Source organism: Geotrypetes seraphini, chromosome 2, assembly GCF_902459505.1.
Source record: "Geotrypetes seraphini chromosome 2, aGeoSer1.1, whole genome shotgun sequence".
NCBI classification, from domain to species: Eukaryota; Metazoa; Chordata; class Amphibia; order Gymnophiona; family Dermophiidae; genus Geotrypetes; species Geotrypetes seraphini.
This window is the reverse complement of record NC_047085.1, coordinates 357,063,163-357,088,065: the sequence shown is the minus strand read 5'-3', so window position 1 is coordinate 357,088,065 and position 24,903 is coordinate 357,063,163. Positions and strand designations below refer to the sequence as shown.

Genomic DNA, 24,903 nt, shown 5'->3' with positions numbered 1-24,903 from the left:
TTGAGTGAAGTTGTGGCAAGAGGCTCAAACGGAGGTTTCATGAGGGCTGATAAAACCACATTCAGGTCCCAGACGACTGGAGGAGGCTTCAGAGGTGGTTTGACATTGAAGAGGCCTCTCATGAACCGGGAAACCATGGGATGAGCCGTAAGAGGTTTTCCGAGGATAGGCTCATGAAACGCAGTGATGGCACTGAGGTGGACTCTGATTGAGGTAGACTTGAGGCCAGCGTCGGAGAGAGAGAGCAAATAGTCCAGTACAGTTTCCACCGCCAATGAGGTGGGATCGTGATGATGTAGTAGACACCAAGAGGAGAACCGGGTCCACTTCTGATGGTAACATTGGAGGGTGGCCGGTTTCCTGGAGGCATCCAAAATACGACGAACAGGCTGAGACAGATTCTCTGGAGAGGTCAGCCCGAGAGAAACCAAGCTGTCAGGTGGAGGGAGGACAGATTGGGATGAAGTAGAGACTGATGCTGCTGCGTAAGTAGAGTAGGAAACACAGGAAGAGGAATGGGCTCCCTGGAGCTGAGCTGGAGCAGGAGGGAGAACCAGTGTTGGCGAGGCCACCGAGGAGCGATGAGAATCATGGTGGCTCTGTCCCTGCGGAGTTTGGATAACGTCCGCAACATCAGAGGCAGTGGAGGAAAGGCATAGAGGAACTGATCCGTCCAGTCGAGCAGGAAAGCATCCGGGGTCAGACGATGAGGGGAGAAGAGTCTGGAACAGAACTGTGGCAGCTGATGGTTGTGAGGAGCTGCAAAGAGGTCCACCTGTGGAGTGCCCCAGCGAGCAAAGATGGAGCGGAGCGTGGGAGGATCCAGGGTCCACTCGTGAGGTTGAAGAATGCGGCTGAGATTGTCGGCCAGGGAGTTCTGTTCGCCCTGGATATAGACAGCCCTGAGGAAGAGACTGTGTGCCGTGGCCCAGGTCCAGATATGGATGGCCTCCTGACAGAGGAGGGGAGATCCGGTGCCGCCTTGCTTGTTTATGTAATACATGGCAACTTGGTTGTCTGTGCACAGGAGAAGGACCTGAGGGTAGAGAAGGTACTGGAAGGCTTTGAGAGCATAGAACATGGCTCTTAGTTCCAGGAAATTGATGTGATGTTGACGTTCCTGAAGGGTCCAGAGGCCCTGGGTGCGAAGATCTCCCATGTGAGCTCCCCACGCATAGGGGGAGGCATCCGTGGTGATGATCATGGAGTGAGGGGGCAGATGAAAGAGTAGACCCCTGGAAAGATTTGAGGAGTTCAACCACCATTGAAGAGTTTGCTGAAGAGACGATGTCACAGAGATGGGATGAGAAAGAGGATCCGTGGTCTGTGACCATTGGGTGGCCAGAGTCCATTGAGGTGTTCTGAGGTGGAGGCGTGCCAGAGGAAGCACATGGACCATCGAGGCCATGTGGCCCAAGAGGACCATCATTTGCCGAGCAGGAATAGAGCGACAAAGGAGCACCTGATGGCAGAGGCGGAGCAGAGTCCGTTGGCGGTCTGAGGGGAGAAATGTTCTCATCAGAGTGGTGTCGAGGACGGCTCCAATGAACTGAAGTCGCTGTGTGGGAAGCAGATGCGACTTGGGGTAGTTGATCTCGAACCCCAGGAGATGGAGGAAAGAGATGGTGTGATGAGTGGCCTGTAGCACAAGTGGAGACGTAGGAGCTTTCACCAACCAATCGTCCAAGTATGGGAACACCTGGAGGTTGTGAGACCTGAGGAAGGCCGCCACTACAATAAGGCACTTGGTGAACACCCTGGGCAATGATGCGAGGCCAAAGGGTAGCACTTTGTACTGGTAGTGGCGGTGCTGAATCTGAAATCGGAGGTAGCGACGTGAAGTCAGATGGATTGGAATGTGAGTGTAGGCCTCTTTGAGGTCTAGGGAACATAGCCAGTCGTGTTGAGAGAGAAGAGGGTAAAGCGTGGCAAGGGAGAGCATTCTGAACTTTTCCTTGACCAAACACTTGTTGAGGTCCCTGAGATCGAGGATGGGACGGAGGTCTCCTGTCTTCTTGGGTACCAGGAAGTAGCGGGAGTAGAATCCCTGACCCCTTTGGTCTTGGGGGACTTCTTCGATGGCATTGAGAAGAAGGAGGGATTGGACCTCCTGAAGGAGGAGGAGGGTTTGAGAAGAGTGAGAAGCAGACTCTACGGGAGGATTGTCTGGTGGAAGAGTCTGGAAGTTGAGAGAGTAGCCGTGGCGAATGATGTTGAGGACCCACTGGTCTGATGTGATGACCTCCCAACGGCTGAGAAAAAGTTGCAGGCGTCCTCCGATAGATTGAGGAAGAGGTAACGCCGGTGAGAGGCTGGCTATGCCCTGGAGAAAGGAGTCAAAAGGGCTAAGCAGGTTTTGACTGAGGGAGAGGTTTGTCAGGTTGATGAGATGATGGAGCGAGCCTGAGTTTGATGTTGCTGACGAGGTCGGCGAGGTTGTTGCGGAGGTGGCTGAAGAGGTCCTGGCGGAGAACCTACGTTGGTAGGAAGACTGCTGTCTGTAAGGGCGAGCAGGCGGAGTCTTTTTCTTCGGTTTGATGAGAGTATCCACCTCCTCTCATGAGCTGAGAGTTTCTGGGTGGTGGAATCAGGGACTCTCCAAAAAGTTTGTCACCAAGACAAGGTGCGTATAGCCATGGCGGTCTTGGTGGTTAATATCGAGGTCGGAAACTCTCAGTCAGTCTAGACGTCTCATGGCAACAGCCATAGCAGATGCTCGAGAGGTCAGCTCAATGAATCATAGATGGAGCGCACCATGAATTTCTGGAGTTGGAGCAGACCGGAAATTTGTTGTTGAAAGAGAGGGACCTTACGTTCAGGCAGATATTTCTGTAGAGAAAAAAGTTGATTCACTAGGTGCTTCATGTAGAAGGAGAATGCGAAAGGGTAATTATTGGCTCTGTTTGCAAGCATGGCATTTTGATAAAGGCGCTTGGCCAAATTTATCCATCGTTTTCCCCTCTTTGCCAGGAGGGGTGGAAGCATATACACTGGAGCCAGTGGTTTTCTTCAAAGTGGCTCCACCAGAAGGGATTCATGGGTAGTTGGGGTTTGTCAAACCCGGGATAGGAATGACCCTATAGAGACTTGTCCAGTTTTCTAGGGGCGCCCGGTACCGTGAGAGGGTTTTTCCCAATTCTTATAGAAAGTTTCCTGTAAGATGTCGTGGACGGGTAACTTGAGAAATTCTTTGGGGGGTTGCTCGAAGTCTAGGGCATCTAGGAAAGACTGACTTCTTAAGAGTCAGATTCCAAAGGTATAGAGAGAGCCGCTGACATCTCTCGAAGAAATTTGGTGAACGAGGATTGTTCAGGCTTGGAAACCGGTATCAAGTGTGGAAGGTTCCTCATCGGATGAGGAAGGCTCCTCATCGGTTACCGGTTTGGGATTCCTCCCATAGGTCCGGGTCCCTGACGTCGGGGTGCGTGGGACGGGACGGCGGTGCGGATGGTTCTGCGTGGCGAGTCTTTGAGAGAGATTTGCAGAACGCATGGAGACGGTACCGGGGAAGAAACGGTGTCGGTCTTGGTCTCGGGGAGCCTGGTGCCGTTCCCGATGTCGGGGGAGGATCGGCGTCAGATCGTAGTTGAATGAGAGGATTAATGGGTTCCGCCGAGAGTAACCGGCATGGATGTGTTCAATGGCACCGATGGAGTGGACTCCGGTGGTATGGAGCGATGCTCGGGACCGGTACCGGAAGTAGCAGGGCCAACATTGCGGCAACAGATGTTGGAGCTGTTGCTGTAGTTGCTCCTGCAATTGGGTTTGGGAGTATGGCCGCTATGCGGTCGGTCAGAAGGAGGCACCGGTACCGCTTTTTTTCTTTTTCGAGTACCATAGGTGCCGCTTCAACGCCCCGGCGATGAGGAGGCCGATGACGAGGCACTCACCGATATCAGGGCGGAGCGTTTGCGGGGTCGGCGCGATGCGGGAGAACCGGGTCGCCGTTGTGGCAGGAGGACGCTCGAGGGAAGTGGAACAGGTCCTTCTTAGCGGCTTACCTGGCGCTATCGTACCCGAGGAAGGATCAGGCGGTGTCGATGTAGTCGGTGCCGATTTCGGTGGCGCCGTCGATGGTGTGGCAGATTCCATGGCAGAACCAGTACCGAAAAGAATATTCTGCTGGATCTGCCGATTTTTTAACGTACGTTTTTTTTAAGAGTGGCACAGCGGGTGCAGGTGTCAGCCCGATGCTCTGGACTAGAGAGTTGCGCGGGGACAGAAATCCCACCCGTCCCCGCCAAAGTCCCACCCGTCCCCGTGAGGACTCCCACCCGTCCCCACCTGTCCCCGCGAGGAATCCCTCCGTCCCCACCTGTCCCCGCGAGGAATCCCCTACGTCCCCGCCTGTCCCTATAAACTACAGAAATAGTTATTTCATTTAATTATGCTACTGAATTAAAGGCTCTGGTAGAAACCCATTTAAAAATAAGCAAAAAGACTTTATTAATTTGGAAATATTAATTGGGAAGAATACATACTTTGTAAACGGGTTTCTACCAGAGCCTCTAATGTTTATAAATTTTTATCAACACAACTAATATACTACTTATCCTTAAGAAAAAAAAAAGAATTTTTTTCCTACCTTTATTGCCTGGTTTCTACTTTCTTTCATGTTCTCATTCAATTCCTTCCATCCACTGCCTCTCTTCTCTCTGTGTCTTCCATTTGCTCTGTTACTGTGCCTCTCCCTTTCTCCCCCCTCCCAAATTGGTCTGGCACCCATCTTTTTCCCTCCGCTCCCCCCATAGTCTGGCACCTCTGTCTTCTCCCTGCCAGCGTCTTCTTCCCATTCCCTCTTCCCCATTTCCTTTCAGTGTCCTTCTCCCCACCATCTTCCCATGTCCTGTCAGGCAGCATCCTTCTCCCCCCTCTGCCTTCCCCATGTCCTTTCAGCGTCCTTCTCCCCCCTCTGTCTTCCCCATGTCCTTTCAGCGGCATTCTCCCCCCTCTGTCTTCCCCATGTCCTTTCAGCGGCCTTCTCCACCCCTGTTTTCCCCATGTTCTTTCAGTGGCATTCTCCACCCCTTTGTCTTCCCCAGTGCTTTCATGGTCCTTCCCCTCCCCCCCCCTTCCTCCCATTTACCCATGTCCTTTCAGCGTTCTTTTCCACCCCTTTGTCTTCCCCAGTGCTTTCAGCAGCCTTCTCCCCCCTTAAGCGTCCTTTTCTTCTCCACTCCACCTTTTCTCCCTCCCTGCTTCCACCTTTGTGGCGCTTTTAGCACCCGACCGACAACAGAACAGACCCGGTAGGACAAAATCTCCCTGTCCTGTAGCCGCGAATCTAAATTACCCTTCTTACAGCAGTGGAGTAGTGAAGCTGCTGTAAGAGGTAATTTAGATTCGCGGCTACAGGGCAGGGAGATTTGTCGGCCGGCCCTGTTGTCGGTCGATCGGGGGACCTGACCGGCTGTGCACAATTTCTCCGGGGCGGACCGCCCCCTCCCCCCTCTTTCGTCGCCATTGCCTTCTCTCTACCTGCCCTGCCGCACACAGCCAACCGGAAGTCTTCCTGATGTCAGCGCTGACGGTCGGAGGAAGGGAGGGCTTTGCTTAAGCCCTCCCTCCGACGTCAGCGCTGACATCGGGAAGATTTCCGTTCGGCTGTGTGCTGCGATAGGGCAGGTAAGTAGAAGGAGACTACCCTCACGGCTCGAGTGCACTGCGATCCAACCCCGCAGGAACCCCGCGACCCTCGGAATCCCCTCGACCCTAGGAGGCGTTCCCCACGGGATTCCCCGTGACCCAAAGGGGGAACCCGCGGGATCCCCGCGGGGTCCCGCGGGATTCCGTCATCCCCGTTCCCGTGCAGCTCTCTACTCTGGACCCAGGCACTGTAAACACCAATTGTGTGGGTCAGTGAGAGAGATTCGGGCAGTTGCACACCGCTGGCACTTCTTAAAGCCTGGCTGAGGGGGCATGAATGGAAATACGGCCTCCGCAAAATCAAACCCGGAGGCCTGTATGTTGGCAACAGGCCCCGCCGGGGCGGCCAGAAAAATAAAGAAAAAACTAATTAATAATGTTTGCTGGTTTTTTTTTTTGAACGAAACAAAAAAAAAAAAAAAACCGAAGGGAAAAGTAAAAGAAAAGAAAATACGCGAGCGGGAAGGCAAGGAAGGAGATTTCAACAAGCCGTTGAAAGCACATGCGTCCTTCTTCGCTCCGCAGAAACGAAGAAACTGGGGACCACGCTCTCCTCCGTCGAGCGGGAAGGCACCCGCGCATGCGCGGTGCGGGTCAACTAGAACTTTCTAGTTAAGTGTCCATACCGGGGTTCCGTCGGTGACGTCACCCATACGTTAAGAATATGCTGCCTGCTTGTCCTGGGATAATGATTAAACAACTACAGATAATTCAGAATACAGCTCTGAGACTCGTCTATTCATTGAAAAAAACATGATCACATTACTGAGGCATTCATCAATTCTCATTGGCTTCCAATCCAAGAAAGAATACAATTTTAAATTCTACTGTATACTATTTAAAAACTATAAATGGAGACAGCCTAACCTACCTAAACGACCGCCTCATCCAAACCACCTCTACCAGGCATAGAAACACACAACACCCCATTCACTTACCCCCCAATCAAAGAAGTAAAAAGGAAAAAATAACTATTACAATGGACTACTGGCCACTCAGGCAGCGAAGATAGACAACCAAGTCTCCAACCTATTGACAACTCCCTCCAGGACTACAAGATGTTCAGAAAGGAATAAAAACTATACTCTTCAAGAAATCCCTTAATAAAGCTTAATACATGATAAAGCTTAACCCCCTCTTACCATCCCCTCCCTAACCCCAGATCTACTTTTCCTCTCTTGGAAACCTTCTCTGATCTAACGTTGTAACCCTTCTTCCATAACTCTTTTTGTAATCTGCTTTGAACCGAAAGGTAATGGTGGAATAGAAATCTGTAATGTAATGTAATATAATAATCAGTTATAGGATCTAAACATTTTTATTAAGTTTTAAGGATCCTTGATAAAAAAAAATGCACCTCCACCACTTTCCAGCATTAGAATTCCTCCCCTCCTAATTTTTTCTTCAAAACATAAGAATTCAAATACAGGACGTAATAATTTCAGGCACCCATCTAGAAACTATAGCCAAAAAGATAGAATTCCTTAAGGAAACAATTCTCTTTAAACTGGAATAGTGCAGATACACCTTTGAGGTCCAGCCTAAAGCCATGAGCAATTTCTTCTCCGACTACAATGAATGGAACATAAGATTTCCATATAGATACAGAATCTTGCATAGTGCTCAGTTCATGCCCTTGAAATCTAGAATCAGATAAAAAGAACCATCCTTTTTTGGAATCACAAAAGAAGATGGAGTTCTGGCCATGCTCCCTGTCTTTCCGAGTAGCAGGACCAGATGGCCCCTAAATTCCAGGAGAAAAGTGCTTTGCTTGCCAGAGGCACTGCAGGAAGAGGACACATAAGGATCTACAAGTAAGCAGGAAGAAAGCCTAGCATGAAGCCCCTCCCTGCCCTTATCACATCCAGGTCCCACTGGTCTAATGTGATTTGGATCCATTCTTCAAGGCTGGAGGGGCTTAGTTTCCTATCTGGTCAGTTAAGGACAGAACCACCATATAGGGTTGATTATTTACCGCATTTTATGCAATTAATGCTGCAATGTTCAAGTTCTCTTGCATTTGCTTTAAAACTGGTTTGGGGAATGGCCCCTACCTATCTCTTACCACATTTCGAGCTACACATCCCCAGACAACCAGAAATGTAATCTTTTTGCTTATCCAAGGATCACTAATTGCAAATACAGGTCCTTATCTGGACAGAACTTTTAAGTTTCAAAGCTAAGTAACAGCAATTACATCAACAGGCAATTACATCAACACAGCCAGGTTGTCCTAAGGGCGCATTTCAGAAATAAATTAAGGCAGCACTGTTCGACAGATTTATCTCCTAATCAGATACCATTTTAAATACTATTAACACCATACTGATAACATTTGAGAAATGTGTATTTTTTACTATTTGTATTCTGTATTCGCTGACTGTCCAGTGATATTTTCGCTATTTTGTATTCTGTAATTCACTGATTGTCCAGCTCTCTTCAGTGTAAACTGCCTAGAAGTCGTAAGATTAGTGGCGGTATAGTTATTATTAAATTTACTACAAGTTAGGATGTTAATCACATGCTCCCTGCTCACTACCTTTTTACCTGTATCTGACTCACGCTTTATTCACTTTGCTTCTTGATATTTTTCCTTCCTCTGTCCCTCCTACACAAGCATACGTGTTCACTCAGCCTCCTCCTTCCCCCTTATACCACTGGATACTAGTGCTACCTGATTCAGGAAAAAAAATTTGATTCGATTCAATTTTCCTGCCCAATTGGGTGTTTTTTTTTCAAACATCCTGATGGATTTATTTTATAGCCCCTTCACCCCCTTTGCCCTCTCCTACCCACACTGGCGTTGTGATGTAAACAAAATAAACAAACAAACAAGACTTCCTCTCTGTTAAATCCTAGCTCACATTTGCGGTCTAACACCAGCTCCGGCAGGATACACATTTCAAATCTGACATATTGTAATCACAAAACAGAAAATAAAAATTTTTCTCTACCTTTTCTTGTCTGGTCATTATTCAAATCATGTTGGTCCCACACTTTGGTTGTCTTCTGATCAGGGTCTCCTCCTTTCTTCTTGCCAACCATCCATCTTCCCCTTTAGTTTCTCTTCCCTCTCCTGGAGGTCTGGCATCTTTCATTTTTTTCATCTCCATCCCCCCGCAGCTACAGCGATGGACCCTACCATCTCTCCACTATCCTTCATCCAGCATTTCTCCCTCCTTCACCACCACCCCAGAGTCCACCAGCTCTCCCTTTCTCTTCCCAACTACCCTCCTATCCAGTATCTCTACACCCCACCCTCTTCCACACCATCCCTTGTGTCCAACTTACCTCCCTTTCTGTTCCTTCCTTCCCTAAATCCTATTGTCCACCATCTCTCTCCCTCTCCTGTTTTTAGAGGCATTATTTCTCCCCCCCCCATTATATGCACATTTCTTTGAACCCCCTCCTCCCTCCCTCCGTGTAATTCTACACCAGACCAAATGTTCCCTCTAAGCTGAGTGCATGAGCGATCGCTCACTATTTTCATTGGCATCGCTCAATTTTTCTTGTGTCGCACACTAAAATATGCAGTGGGCGCGACTGGAATTGAGCGCGGCGGTAGGTGAGAGGAAGCGGCGGCGGCTCAGGCCAAGCGCCGGCGTGGTAACCTGTGAAAGGGGGACGGAAGCGGCACAAGTCCGGGGCTTGTCATTCTCCTCGGGCGATGCCGTGCCTGCGCGTCTCCTCAGAACCTTGTTTTTTTCATCCGCCGCCCTGCACCACCACCTGAAATATGGCGTACCAAGGGGAGGGCGGGGGGCGGTCCGACGGTGGGAAGGCAGAGAGAGCTTGGGCAAGCCGCGGTGGTGGCTTTGGGGCCTGTTTCCCCCTATGGTGGCAGCAGTGGCTTTGTGGAGGGTAGGGAGAAAGAAAGAAAGGGGGCAGGCAGGGAAACAGAAAAAAAAAGAAAGGGGGCATCAAGAGAGAAAAAAGAAAGAAAGGGCAGGGAGAGAGGAAGAAAAAGTTAGGGGAGGGAATGAGATAATAATTTTATTCTTATATACCGCCAAAGCCAGGAAAGTTCGAGGCGGTTTACAACAAGAAGCACTGGACAATCAGTGAAGAGGTCACAATTCAAAGTCGTCAATACAATCTTACATAATGGAAGAAGTGGAAAGCTATATAGATCTTAAGATTACTATTTACTAGTTGAATAGCAGAGGTATAAAAAATTTCTTAGTTTACAAAACCGATTGAACATTTGGTGTAGGATCGGGCTGGGAAGGGCATCAATGGGAACTCCACTAACTTGTAGATATAGTAGATGAAGGAATGGCCTAGTGGTTAGAGCTACAGCCTCAGAGCCCTGAGGTTGTGGGTTCAAGTCTCATGCTGCTCCTCATGACCTTGGGCAAGTCATTTAATCCTCCACTGCCCCAGGTACATTAGATAGATTGTGAGCCCGCAGGGACAGATACGGCAAAATACTTGAGTATCTGAATGTAAACCACTTAGACCAGGGGTGTCCAATGTCGGTCCTCGAGGGCCACAGTCAAGTCGGGTTTTCTGGATTTCCCCAATGAATATGCATGAGATCTATTTGCATGCACTGCTTTCAATGCATATTCATTGAGGAAATCCTGAAAACCCGACTGGATTGCGGCCCTCGAGGACCGACATTGGACACCCCTGACTTAGACAATCTCCATTGATAGGTGGTATATAAATAACTTAAATTAAAAAAATTAAAATAAAAATAAAAAATCAATCAGGGAGGCACAAGAAGCCATCCAGAAGCAGAAGCCTCAAGCTTCTTGGACTGAGAGGAGGTTCATCTTTCACACCTCTCAACAGCCCATGATGTGGACATTGACAGCATACAAGTAGACTTCCTGAGCAGATATATGTTGATCCCAGGGAAGAGCTCTGACCCAGGAGGCCTTTATTTTGTTGCTGGGGTTGACCAGTGAGTCTTGATGGCAATGGTGGCCAATGCACATGCCCCAATTTTTCAGTCACTGGAGGGAGGCCATGTCAGAGGGCCTCAACATATTGATTCTTCCCTGGCCAAAGGACACCCTGTTGTATGCACTTCCCCATGGACATTGGTGAGTCAGATCATTAAGCAAAGAGTTGCCTCCTGGCTTAGTGATTCTAGTACCACTGGATTGTCCCTGCAGACCTTGGTACAGGGACCTGATCATGTTGTTAAATGTTTCCATTCTTGCTTACAGTAGGATTCTTGAGAGAGCACGTCTAAGAAAGAGAAGGTACTCTCCCAAGGTAATTGTAACTATGCTAAAATCATGTAAATGTTCTACATCCTCAGCTACGTGAGGGTCTAGCATAATCTTTCAGGCTTGGTGTCATTAGCTGCCTTTCTGTGCTTCGGTAGCAGATATTTGGAATTCCTCCAGGACGGTTTGGATAGAAGTTTAATGTTGGCTTCCCTGAAGGTGCAGGTGGTGGTTTTGGCCTACTTCTACAGCACGGTAGGTATAAATCCTTGGCATGTTTTCCAGATGTGGTGCATCTTCTTAGAGGAGTGAAGCTTATGCAACTGCCTCAGTGACTTTTGGTTCCTCTGTAGGACCTGAACCTTGTACTGGTGGCCTTGGTGGTCTCTCCTTTTGAACCATTGGCAGATTCTATGCTTAAGGATTTGATGCTAAAGTGAGGTGGTTTTTTTAGTCGTAAAATCTTTGGAGCATAGGATCTTGTCATACCAGGAATTTTCCAAAGAAAAAGTTACTTTGCAGTTAGTCTCTTTTTTTTGAAGGAAAGGAAGCATACAGGCTGAAAGAAGGGAAGAAAGATTGGATGCAGTCAGAAGATGAAAGTGCAACCAGAGACTCATGAATCACCAGACAAGGTAGGAAAAATGATTTTCATTTTAAATTTAATGATCAAAATGTTGTCTGAATTTATATATGCTGTCTATATTTTGCGCTATGGCCCCCTTTTACTAAAACACAATAGTGTTTTTTAGCCTATGAGCATCGAGAGCAGCGCTGGGCATTTAGCGCAGTTCCCTGCGCTAAAAACTGCTATTGTGGTTTAATAAAAAGGAAGGAGGGTATATTTATCTATTTTTGTATGGTTGTTACTGAAGTGACAATGCATAGAGTCATCTGCCTTGACCTCTTTGAAAAAAAAACCAGAATAGGAATGATAATTAACATTTTCTCAGCGTATAGTGTGCTTTGTGTTTTTTAATTTTATTGTTGGTAGATCATTTTGACTTGGTCATTTTAAAGTAGCTCATAATCCCAAAAAGTTTCTATTTATTTATTGCTTTAGGAGACATACGTCACTGTTTCTGTGGTGTTGCATTTTATGCAGAGTCCAGCTTCTTGCTGGTTCAATTTAACCTTTGTCTGAGTATTTCTATTTTATCCCCCCTTTTACAAAACTGTGGAGCGTTTTTTAGCACCAGCCGTGGTGGTAGCAGCTCTGATGCTCAGAATTCTATAAGCGTGAGAGCTGTTACCACCGTGGCTAAAATCCACACTACAGTTTTGTAAAAGGGGGAGGGGTTAGTTTGTGATGACATATTCCATATTAGGCAAAGGTATTTCTGTGTTCTGTGTGTTCGAAAGACATGGTTTTCTGTTAGGATTGACGGTGTAGGATTGATCTGTGCTGGTCTGGCTTGTTTAGTTTTACAATGGGTGTATTGATGTACTGCTCACTGCAATATGTAAGATGCTGCCTTTTCCTAGGTACTCATGTGTGACGTGTGGCTTGTTACTAAAAATCATGTTTTTCTTACAGATAGGGGGGTGCCAAAAAATGATGGGCCCCGGTGTTACATATGCTAGGTACGCCACATGTATGTAAAGATAACCAGAAAGCTGGCGAAGCAAAAACTTTAAGTAAATTGTTATTCTTCTAAGTTTTGAGTATTTAACCCTCCCACAATCTCATCGGCCACTCGTCCTCCACGCCTGCTCATAAATTTATGGAGTATGTAACTTGTCGCTCATGCATATTTTTTTTTTTTGCACACACTTCATCAATCCTTAGAGGGAACACTGACCAGGACCATCCTCCCCAGAAAGCCTGCCCCCCCTCCGAAGGCCTGCATATTCCCCCAGCATCTCCTGAAGGCCTGCCCCACCCTCCCCCTCCGAAGGCCTGCATGTTCAGCCAGCTTCTCCGCTCTTACCTTAACATAATACGGCAGACTGCAGGATCACATGTGCTGTAGCGAACCTTGCAGCTGCTATCATTATCAGCAGCACGTTCCCTCAGCTGCGGTCCCGCCCCTCCTCCTAATATCAAGGGCAGGATTGCGGCAGAGGCAACATGCCACTGACGACAGCACCAGCGATCCTGCAGGTTGCCGTATTATGTTAAGGTAAGAGCAGGAAAGCTGGCCGAACATGCAGGTCTTCAGAGGAGGATGCAGGCCTTCGAAGCAGGAGGGGGATGCAGGCCTTCCTGACTGATCCTCCCCCTTTGCCCCCTAAAGTGGAAGTGGACAGCCAGCAAGAGACAGCGCTGCCGCTCCTACTTTAGGAAAGCATGGGGAGGAGGGTCGGTCACCGAATTGGGAGGCTGATTTTTTATAAAAGCAAATAGATTCGAATCGGAAATCGGGCAGCACTATTGAATACATACAGCCTTCTCTAAAGTTGCAATCTCTATAGATTCCACCATCCTCTGAACAGAGCTTCCTATTTCCTGCAGGCAGGACAATGCAGAGACAGTTTGCAGCTCAAGAGAAACTGTGTATCCAGTACTGCAGACTGTAAAGGCAAGTTAGAAGGGCCAGCGATGAATGTGTGTACGTGGTGTAAGCATTTTATTTTGGTGGGGTGGGGAGTTGTAGCAGGGGTCTAAACAGCAAGCACCTGCATGCAGGGGTGGGGAAACACACAGATCTGGGACCTGCAGGAAAGATCGATCGAAACTGTGGAGTGATAGAGTGCAGGTAAAGGAAAGGGAAGAGATGTGCCCTTTGAGAAAAAAAGCAGCCAACCCTCTTGCTCATGCCTCCTCATGGCTACCGCCTAAAATTGTTGCAGCAACCTCTCACAGCTGCTCATGGTTTTTTCTGTAGTACCACGAGCTTCTGCGAAAGGTTGCAGCAGTCATTTTAGAAGGCAGCCATGAGGAGGAAGGAGCGAGAGGGCCATACTCCTGCCACAAAGACCGCTGCTGCACCACCAGGTATCTCAGTAGGCCTGGGAGGGAATTGTGGAGTTGGGAGGGAGATTAAAGGGTTGGGGCCTGGACAGAAGAGAGAACCTTGGCCATGAGTTAGGGGAAGAGAGGAATAAGGCTGATTCAGGGAAAAAAAATTTTGATTCAATTCAGGCCTATTGAATCTATTTTTCGATTCGATTTTCCTGCCCAATTGGGTGGGTTTTTTAAAACCTCTTCACCCCCTTGCCCTCTCCCTACCCACACTGGCACTGTGATGTAAACAAAATAAACAAACAAAAAAGATTTTCCTCTCTGTTAAATCCTAGCTCATTTTCACAGTCTACGCCAGCTCTGGCAGGATGCACATTTCAAATTCTGACATATTGTAATCACAAAGCAGAAAATTAAATTTTTTCTTACCTTTTCTTGTCTGGTCATTATTCAAATTCATGTTGGCCCCACACTTTGGTTGTCTTCTGATAACTTCCTTGCCAGGGTCTCCTGCCCATTTGTCGTTTTCTTCTCTCTCAGTGCTAACCATCCATCTTCCATCTCTGTCCTCCCCTTCCGTTTCCCTTCCCTCTCTCGGAGATCTGGCATCTTTTCCTTTTTTTGTCTCTATCCTCGCAACTGCAGCGATGGGACCCCACCATCCCCAGATTCACCATCTCTTCTTTTCTTTACTACCCTTTCATCCATCATCTCTCCCTCCTTCCCCACCACCCTAGGGTCCACCAGCTCTCACTTTCTCTTCCCAACTACCCTCCTATCCAGTATCTCCATCCCCACCCCACCCCTCCGCACCATTCCTTGTGTTCAACTTCTCTCCCTTTCTGTTCCTTCCCTCCCTAAATCCCATTGTCCACCAACTCTCTCCCTCTCCTCTGTTTTTAGGCCCATTATTTCTCCGCCCCCACCCGTCTGATATATACACGTCTTTTTGAACCCCCCTTCCCTCCCTCCATTTACTTCAACACCAGGGCCCCCCTCCTCCGAAGGCCAGTCATCCCTGAAGGCCTACATGTTCCCCCCCCCCCCGAAGGCCTGCATGTTTCCCCCCCTGGCCTCCCGCTCTTACCTAAAGATAATCGGCAGCCTGCAGAGAGGATCGTTGTGTTGTAGCAATCTTTGCAGGCTGCCGTCTTCCTCAGCACCACGTTCGCTCTACCGCGTTCCCAACCCTCCTCTGACATCAGGGGCAGGATCGTAGCAGAGCCAATGCAGTGCCGAGGACAACGGTAGCCTGCAAAGATCACTACAGCACCACGATCCTCTCTGCAGGTTGCCGATTATCTTAAAAGCGGAAGGCCAGGGGGGAAGCAGGATGACGCTGAAAAGGCCTATGCAGCACTTCCCAACTGACCCTCTCCCCTCGCCTCCTAAAGCAGAAGCGGCAGCGGCAAGCCAGCTAGAGGCAGTGCTGCCACTCCTGCTTTAGGGGGGCAAGGGTTGGTATCTGAATCGGCGAGGCCAATTTTTTTAAAAAACAAATCAATTTGAATCGGAAATCGGGCAGCATTAGCAGAGACCGGCAAGGGGTTGGAGCAGAGAGAGATGGTAGACCATGGAAACAATGAAGGAAGGGGAGAGAGCGAGAGATAATGCCAGACCATGGGAGAGGAAAGATAGGAAGGGAAGGGAAGGCATGGAAAAGCAAAAAAAAAGAAAGAAAAAGTTGAATGTTAAAAGTTAATGTCAAAGAAGGATCCAGAGCAGAAAATGAAGAGGAAAAAACAATCAATGAGTGCACAGTCAGAAGGAAACTGGGAAAGGATGATTAGAAAAATAAAATTACCAAAGGTAGGGGAAATGATTTTATTTTAAATTTAGGGATTGAAATGCGTCAGTTTTTGAGAATTTATATCTGCTGTCTATATTATTGCACTATATATTATTTTATTTTCTGCATCTATCACTGAGATGACATTTGCATATTTAAAGTCATCAGCCTTGACCTCTTTGAAAAAACACAATATAAAATAATTAACATTTTCTCTGTTGTACAGTGTGCTTTGTGTAGTTTAATTTTGTGGTTACCATTATGTATTGTTAATAAGACTGTATAGTATGTATATGAAATAATGAATGGAAGAAATTGCATTACAATTAGTACTATTATGGGGGTAGGGTCAGAGGCGGAGCTTAGGCAGGGGTACTCTGTTGATATTTGATAGACTTAGGGGTACTTGGCTTGAAGAAATTGAGAAAACACTGGCCTACAATGACCTGTTGAACTGGAAAGTGCTGGTTTTATGCATACCTTCCATAACAGGATCCTCTAATAGATTCCTTCAGTCTTGGGTTCTCAGTAATGCTACTATTATTTATTTCTATAGTGCTGAAAGGCGTATGCAGCTTTGTACATTCTAACACAGTCCCTGCTCATTAGGAGCTTACAATCTAATTTAGACTGAGTTCTCATGACTGGCAGCTTCTTGTGAAGCAACAGAGGGGTTATCCGTCTCTCTCTGATAGGAAGCTCTTCCTACTCCAGCGACTCCATGGCTGAATCACTCTAGTTGGCCACTGGCTGCTAAACTACCTCCCAAGTCCTCCGACAGGTCTAAAATGGGTCTCTTGGAAGGCTGTGCTTCCCTGATCATGCATACCAATACATTCTATATCCTGTGCTACTATGGGTGCCTTGGTGTAGCACAGCATATATGCCTGATAAATTCTAGAGATAATTCGGCTCTTGTCTAGATCTTATGGGAAATCCCCAATGGATTATAAATTAATTGCCCCCACCCCCAGGATCAGAGCTGGGAGCTCAAAGAAGTGCAGTAGTGAAACGGCTATTTCTAAAATGTTAGGTGTTACCATGTCTCAGCATCCCATTGAGGTAAAGAGTAAGCAGGTCTCGACTGCTTCAGTTCCTTCAATTAACCTACGGACCACAATATCAAAAAGGCAGCTCTCTCAGGCTGGGTAGTCACGTATTCCAACATAGCCAGAGCCACAAACACCCAGGTTAGCCTGTTGCCTAATGGTTAGTATAGTGGACCAAGAACCTAGGGAGCTGGGTTCGATTTCCACTGCAACCTGGAGAACTGTGTTCAATTCCCACAGCAGCTCCCTGTTAGAGAATAACATGGTGACCGTTTACCACGGTAAACCGTAGTCACTGCAGTAAATCTGCAGGAATGGAGAAATTTGAAACTGGTTTACCGCAGGAATGGGGACAAGACTTTCACCACCCCCCGCAGGAGCAGTGAAAATTCTTGCTCTGTGATATATAAAATTGCGCCCGTGTCAGACTCAGCATCTCCTCCCCAGTCCCTCTGGAGCCAGCCATGCCACGACAGAAGGAACCCAAAACCAAAGCTTGAGACCAATGTGATTTGAAGAATAAAATTACCAGACAACAAAAGTTAGAAAAAAATTAATTTATATTTTGCGATTAGAATATTTAAGATTTGAAATACAGTATGTATCCTGCTAGAGCTGGTATTAGACGTAACTGGTGACCGCAAAGCCCAGGCTGTGCTTCTATAGCTTCCAGCTGGTTTAGGACTCCTCTCTCTTACCAGGGAGCAGTTGCCCTAGTTGCACTCCCTAACACTAACATGTGTAACTGAAATATTCTGTTAGCTTGATTTTTTTTAATGTAGCATTCTATAGTAATTTGGTTTGTTCAGTTTTCACAATAGTGGAGGGGATATTTGTGAAAGGGAGGTGAGACAGGGGTTTTGTTGATCCTTGCTCTGCATTATTTGTGTTTATAAAATGACAACTGTATAGAATATTGTCTCTTTTTATACTTAAATAAAATAAGTTCAATATAAAATCGTAACTATTCGAGGCTTGTGTGGATGGGATCTGATAGTTTACAGCAGGGGTGTCCAACCTGCAGCCCCGTGAAGTATTGTGTGGCCCCGGTCGAGGGCGATGCAGTGTTTCCTCTGCTGCTCCCGGGTGTTTACCGTCTTGCTAGCTCCCTCCTCTGTCTTGCTGCAGCATTTGGGCGTTTGTGCGGCCCCAGAAACATTTTTTTCGGCCAGTGCAGCCCAGGGAAGCCAAAAGTTTGGACACCACTGGGTTTACAGGATGGGGATGGAGACTGAGATCGCAGGGACTGAGCTCGCTGGGATGGGGCAGGGACGAGGATGAGCTCATGGGGATGGGGCGGGAACGGTGATAATTTTTTTCCCTATCATTCTCTACTCCCTGTGACATGAATAAGTCATCTAACTCTCCTCTGCCCCAGGTGTACAAGTTAGATTGTGAGCCCACTAAAGACAGAAAGCAGTACCTGCATATAGTAAACTGCTTTGATTGTGCGCACAGATAAGGCCACTTAAGACTTATCATGCCACATAGTCCAAACCTTTTTACAAAATTAGCTATGCCTTATATCTATGACTACATTTTGGCCTTGTAAGGAAAACTGTTGACTATTACAGTAAGTGATGCTACACTGGCTCTGAATTGTCATCCTTTGATAGCTTTTTTAGTTAGCAACTTATGTGCAAGTTAAACATCAGTTCCTGCACTTAACTGGCATGCACTGTAGTTTAGTCTAAAATTGATGAAAATTATTCAATTCTGTTTTGAATAAGCCACATTATTTTAATAAGGAAGATTAGCCTGCAAAGGGGCCCAGTGTTTCTTCAAGGGTTGGAAAGTTAATTAAAAAGCTCAAACTACTTATAAAGCTAGGAATAACCCTTATCTGATCTCTAGTATATGTAAACACCCATCTAAGATTCTTTATTTTCTGTAGAAGATTATGATGCCAATGCTTTCACCATATTCAAAATATTAAGTGCTCCGATACTGTATATAAAAGGGACACTACCACCATATCCTGGTGTACCAGATGCACCTAGAGAATGACATGGTGACAAAATTCATCACGGTCCCCACGGATAACCGCAGGAAACTATCTCCAAGTCATTCTTTAAGGAGAGAGGGTAAAATCTGAGTATAACCCTCAAGCCTTGCATTGAAGAATGCTGGTGTAGAAGGACATACTATGCCCATACCTAATACAGAATGCCAGTTTGAAATGGTACAATTGGTACAAACAAAATGCAAGTCACTGAGTTGGCATACAAATAAGATAAGAGGATCCTACATGACCATGGTTAAATCTCTTTATAAAGGTAATTAATAAATCCCAATAAAAATTTTCCCCTCAACATAATAGGATTTTATTAGAGTATGTTCATTAAAAAAAAAAAAAAAAAAACCACCAGAGAAAGCTAATTGCATTCTAAAAAGTTTGAGAATTAAGCAAAATATCTATATGGCTTTCCTAGAAACACACAGTTTAAAGACACTTAAAAATATCACCAACAGTAAGAAATGAGATGAGTGATTAGAGGACACCAAGATAAGAAAAAATGCCATCCCCTCATTTCTGCATCTTAACATACTGTTTGCGTGATACACTAAAGAGAAATGTTACTGAGCCATGCAGTCTCAAATCTCTTGCACCTTCTTCTTCCTGCATATGGAATTCATCTACACTTAAAAAAAACAGCTTCCAAGTCTCACCTAAAAACCAACCCACAATTATAATCAGATTGCATGGCAAAAGCAGCTCCTAAAAGAAGAAAGAATTTGCAATGAAAAGTCTGCAATCATCCCAGGAATACAAAATAGTTATACTATAAATACCTCAGAACAAATTATATGCTGCTTTTTCAGTATAACATAGCATATATATATGTATATATATTCTAGCAACAGAACCATTCCAACATTAGAAAAAAAATGGCCATGGCAAATCAAAACTATTAAAGTGCTAGCTTACAATACAATCTACATATCCCGACAGCTTTTGAACATGCAGTGAAACATTACAAATTTAAGTGCCACAGGACTTGTAATCTACGGTAAAATAGAAGAAACAAGACACTGGTTAGTTGCTCACCAAAATACCATGAAAATTAGTAGATTATACACACTTCCCTAATCATATTTTGCTTACTGAAGACAAATAACTGAATCCCCTAAATATAGTACTACAGCAACTCAACAGGTAAGAACATTAGTACAAAGTAGAAAAATTTCAAATCAAATAGAAAAATATTCCTATTTATGATTACTTCAAACACAATGGGACATAACTGAATGGATAACGGCCTCCCTATCTGGCACTATTTAAAACAAAGTATATTATACTCTTTCAAGCATGGCATTTACACAGCTCTATATGCTATAATTAAGCTTACAATGAATCAAAACATCGGTACACATGCTCAGAATTTATACATTTTTTTTTTATTCCAAAATGTCCAAAAGATCATCTAGTATACATTTAGCATTAAAATGTTTTCCCCACTATCAGTTGTCAAGTTTTGTTCAAGCACAAAACAAGTCAATCTAACCGACCTGCACAGTAATGCATCTCTAGTTTTTCCTGCTGAGATGAGAACATTTTTGGAATGCATTTCCTCCAGTTTTAATTAAACCACTAAGGTACAACACTATATACCAGATCGAGCAATTACAGAAAATAAAATCTTTCCAAATTTCTATTCTGATTTCATTACACAGGGTAAGAGAAAAAAAAATTGTATTTTTCACAGCTGTTTCCAAATCTTATATGGCTTCAGAACAATTTCTGCTACAGAAAATTCACATCTGCTTATATTAGGTATTATACTGCCTTTTAGCTACAGTAATATTAAATACATTTCCCTTAATGTTAATGCTCATTTTTGCAAAAGCCATCTTACTAAAATTCGCAAACTCAGATTACACTTCCAATACCTTTCTTGCATATTATCTATTTAAGAAGTTGTTTGACTTTGATCCAACCAGCCTTTTGTTTCATTTCAAAAGTTTACAGAACAGTTTACTCTGGAAGTGGGGGGAAAAAAGCTTTGAGTTCCAGGCACCCTCTTCCAATGGTGGGCGTGTAAACAGAGATGACCCAATACACACAACCACTGAATGAATCAATGTATAGTTAAAGATACTATGAATTTTATAAAATCAACTGCTGCCTCAACCAGAAGCCTAGTTATAATTTGCACATAACCTTGAAATAGTTTTGTTTTTAACCTTTCCAAAACAAAATTATATTTGCCAAGTTGTTGAATTGTAGGGCACCTGATCGGTGTAATAAACTAGAAAATAAAGTTCCCATTTTATTCTACTTTACAGCTTTTATGAGCTCATGGCCAAGGCATTTTAGTTATAATACACAGATTAATGCTGAACTTAAATACAATATGATTTATGTTAAAAGCCAAATTTCATAACTTCATCCCACCTAAGTTCAAGAGAAAAAGGAAGATATGTAGTACAAAATAATTGACAGATTACCTAACTCGCTACTGGATGAAAAAATAGTCCCAAAAAGTGTCCCAAAGAGGTGATAACAATTACATTAGATTACAACATCAATAACAGCTATAAAGGGTATTAATTGCAATCTTGAAAATGCTTCTATAAATTTTACACGCTTTCAAGCCAGAAAAGTCCATTAAGGCAACTCGAAATATTTTCAATCATTTAGCAAAATTACTCCTCAACCAAACACGTATAAGAGCAACAAGTTGGCCTTACGCTGGAGTAACCATTTCACTCCGGCTTTGCTAGGAGAGCAACGTCGAATTACTCGGCTGGATTGACAGCCCAGAGACTACAACGTTGCCACATACACAAAAGCTCTCGTCCTCGGCGATGAAGCACACCAGCCCCGACCCCCCGCATATCTCGCGGTGAGGCAGAGGCCACAGACGCCGCTAAAATCGTCCACCGGGGAAGGGGCTGCAGCAGTGGAAACCAGGATGGCTATTCGGGATTCTGTGTGCATAAAGGAAAAAAAAAATATATTTTTAATTCATTACCTCTACCCCGGAAAGGACCTAGAAGGCAAGGCGAGGAGCGCACTGGTAGTAATAATACTGTACTTCCAGCAAGAGCAAGACCGCGGAAGAGTCACAACCTCACCCACACACAAGACGCTGGGAATCGCCCTCCCTACTTTTCAGGCGGGACAGTACCTCCGCCCTAAACAAAACAAAACAAAAAAGCAAAGCCATTTAAAGAGGAAAAAAAACGCTGCTAGACTTTCTCCGGAGGGTGAAGCAGATCAAGTTACAACGCAAGTCGAAACTTTAATGGAAAGGAATAGTGTACAGAAGCACCCACTACGAACAGAAAAAGAAAAGCCACACGTTTCCTCCTCCTCCTCCCGGGTATCCGCTCCTCAGCGCAAGGACAAAAACTAAAAAAAGGAAGAAAAAAAAAAAAAAAGAGAGAGAAAATCAAGGATTTCCTTCAGATTGGTTCCACATAGGATTTGTGCAACAGAACTAAGAAACTAGATTAGTAGGGGAAATGCTACTACCAATGCCCGGCTGTAATGGGACGAGCGAGCTCCGGGAAGTAAAAGAACAAAAAGTTTCGCCGGGGTGGGGCAAGAGAAACTCGCAAAACCCCCCCCCCCCCCAACCAGACTGTCTCTCTCTCCCCCCACTTCCGCCTCGCTCTCACAAAACGTCCAACAGCACTGATTTTGATTTAAAAAAAAAAAAATCGTTTTAGGAGAAACAGCACAAAAGACCCTTTAAAAAAAAGCGCAGCCCAACAGAATGCCCCCCTTAAATCAAGTACAGACACATAAATCCACACGGGGGGTGGGGGGTGTCAGGTAATAAGCCCACAAGGGGGGTGGGAGGTGTCGGGCAATTACCCTTGTTGCTTCCCACCCTCGATTCACACAGCTCCTCTCTCCACCCGGACCCTGGGCTCCCCCGCTCCCCTTCCCAATACCGTCTTAGGATACTTACCACCCAGACACTAAGTGATCGCTGATCTCCGCCTCCTCCTCCAATAACCACCGCTTCGGACCCAAGGTGTGTGGGGTGGGGTGTTATTTATTTTTTAATACGGAAGTAGTTGAGGTTAGGGGGCAATAGAGGGGGAAGGGGGGGGAGGGAAAAAAAGGCAGGAGATACGGTCCCTCCTCGGCTCCAGGGTTTTCCCGAGCTTAGGAATTGCAGATTCTTTTCTTTTTCCTTCACCTCCACGTCAGTCGTATGCCACTTTTTTTTTTCCCAGGGATTGTTAAAATTTATTTTTTTTGGTCTCCGGTGATCCGCGAGACCACCCTTCCTCGCCACACCAAGAGACTTAAAATGGCGCCGCACACGGCACTCTTATAGGGACACAGTACTCCCCCGGTGTCCTGCCGCCGACCACAGCGCGCCGATCTCCGGGAATTCGACGAGGGGAAAGGGCGGCAGCAAGAGGAGAATGGAGCATAAGAAATAGTGCCCTCTTTCCCTATGTTGAAGAGATGGGGAGGGGCGGGGAAGCAGAAAACAACTCACTGCCAATAGCTTCTTATTTTCCCGACGCCGGCAAGGCCTGACGTCTATCCTGTTTGCTGTAAGGTTCCCTAATTTCCCCGCTCCTCACCGGCCGCTCCTTTTCATTGTACTGTATAACATGAGTGTATGGATATACAGGGAGTGATGCGGTTTTGAGAGCCACCTATTCCCGGGAAGGGAGCGTATCTTTTAAAGGGATAGTGGCAATGGCCTGGGAAGCTGGAGGTTCAAAGAACACCATTACAAAATAATGATGATAACTGAGAAAAGTTAAGAAGTGTATTCCCTTTCTTGAAAAGCATCCTTAAAACATGACAGTATCCTAAGACAGTTGAATCTGTCTTTCAGCCAGGAGTAATCACTGAAGGTTTCATTTGCAGTCAAGCTCGGGGTTAAGTAGTATCAATTGGTTTCCAATATCCTTTCTTGGAAAAGTAATAGAGAAAATTGTAGGAAAGCAGATATAGTCCAGTATGGAAAAAATTGATGGACTCCAATGTCAAGCAAGGTTTAGATCAATTTAATTTAATTCAATTCAAGTTTATATTCTGCTGCGAATTACAAAAATTCAGGCCCTCAGTTTAATTGTCTAAAACTAATTCCAAACAAATATGTTTTAAGAGCTTTAGAAAAATCTAAAAAAAAAACCAAACAAACCCAAACTAGTCATATACTAAGAGGTCAACAGTTCCAAACTTTAGTGCCTCTTTTACCAAGCAACAGTAGCGAGTGCCATTCAATTCAGTAAATGCACCAAGCCCATTCAATCCCTATGAACTTCAGTGCATTTACCATGCTATTCAGCTTGATAAAAGAAGCCCTTAAGCCCATATTCTATAAAGAGCAGGTAGGTGTCTAAATAAGTTAAGTTCAAAATGCCATTTTAAAATCAGACTTAAAAGAAAAATCAAGGCACCTAATACCACTGTAGGCGTAGCTAACGCTAGGTGCCATAAAATAGACACAATTCACATCAAAGGTAGGTGCCAGAAATGTAGGCTACAAGTTTCTGGCGCCTAACTTTGCCAGAGGTGTGAGTATCTAAACTGCACCATCATGATTGACACATGATCGCCGCTGCCTTGAAAAGCAAATGTGTTTTCTAATTGTATTTTTTCCAGAAAATATTCATAACAGAAGGATAATTCAGCTTAAACAATACGCACTTCTCAACGGCAAATTTTGCTGGAATCTTTAGTAAATCTATTATGTGATGAAATATAATATAGATATTAATTTTGGGAACTTGCACTATTTATATTTAACGCACTGTATAATATTTAGAACATGTGCTTAGAACATTAAGGAAAATCTAGAATTTATTTTATTAATTAAAAAACTTATATTCAATTTATACTTAAGCAGATTACAAAAAGAACCCCATAATCAATCATAAGATATAATCACCAAAAAAACTTGTATAAGCCAATATGGGGCTCATAGTAAAAACTTTAAAATGTAAAAAAACCTACCTAAGTCAACACTTTGATGTCCTATGTTTCTATGTAATAACCTATAAGGGAGTTCTGGTGAGTTGTTTATGTGGCACCCTTTATGCAAAGTTCACAGCAGTGCCCTGTAAGGTGTCCCATTGCTCTGTTGCCTTGTCTGGGTGGCCAGTTCATTACAAATGGTCTTGTTCTGGACATTTGAGATTTGGACAAAATTTTGTTCAAAATGTTCAGTACAAAGATAGATGTCCTGGTGGTCTGGGTGACCCAATGGCTGGATTAAAAGTAACTCACTATGGTTATGGAGGTCTTGTGTTTGCAGAGGATAGCTGGAAGTGATGGTCTTTGCTGTAAGAAAAGTTTAGTTGTAGAATGGCTGAGTGTGGAGCAGGAGGCTTGAATGCTGATGAGATGTCCAG

The 24,903-nt window shown here is 45.1% G+C and overlaps 1 protein-coding gene across 3 annotated transcripts in view; it reads right to left on the bottom strand.

Moving 5' to 3' along the window:
- CTNNB1 (catenin beta 1) overlaps positions 1-23,055 on the bottom strand; it is a 224,098-nt gene extending 201,043 nt beyond the window's left edge. The window contains exon 1 of one of the 3 annotated variants that reach the window (XM_033930447.1): positions 23,034-23,055. The gene's annotated coding sequence lies outside the window, so the exon portion shown is untranslated. Of the gene's footprint in view, positions 1-22,490; positions 22,839-23,033 lie in introns of those variants that run through there. The other 2 variants (XM_033930448.1, XM_033930446.1) reach the window with 2 other exon arrangements.
- Positions 23,056-24,903: the final 1,848 nt, after the last annotated feature.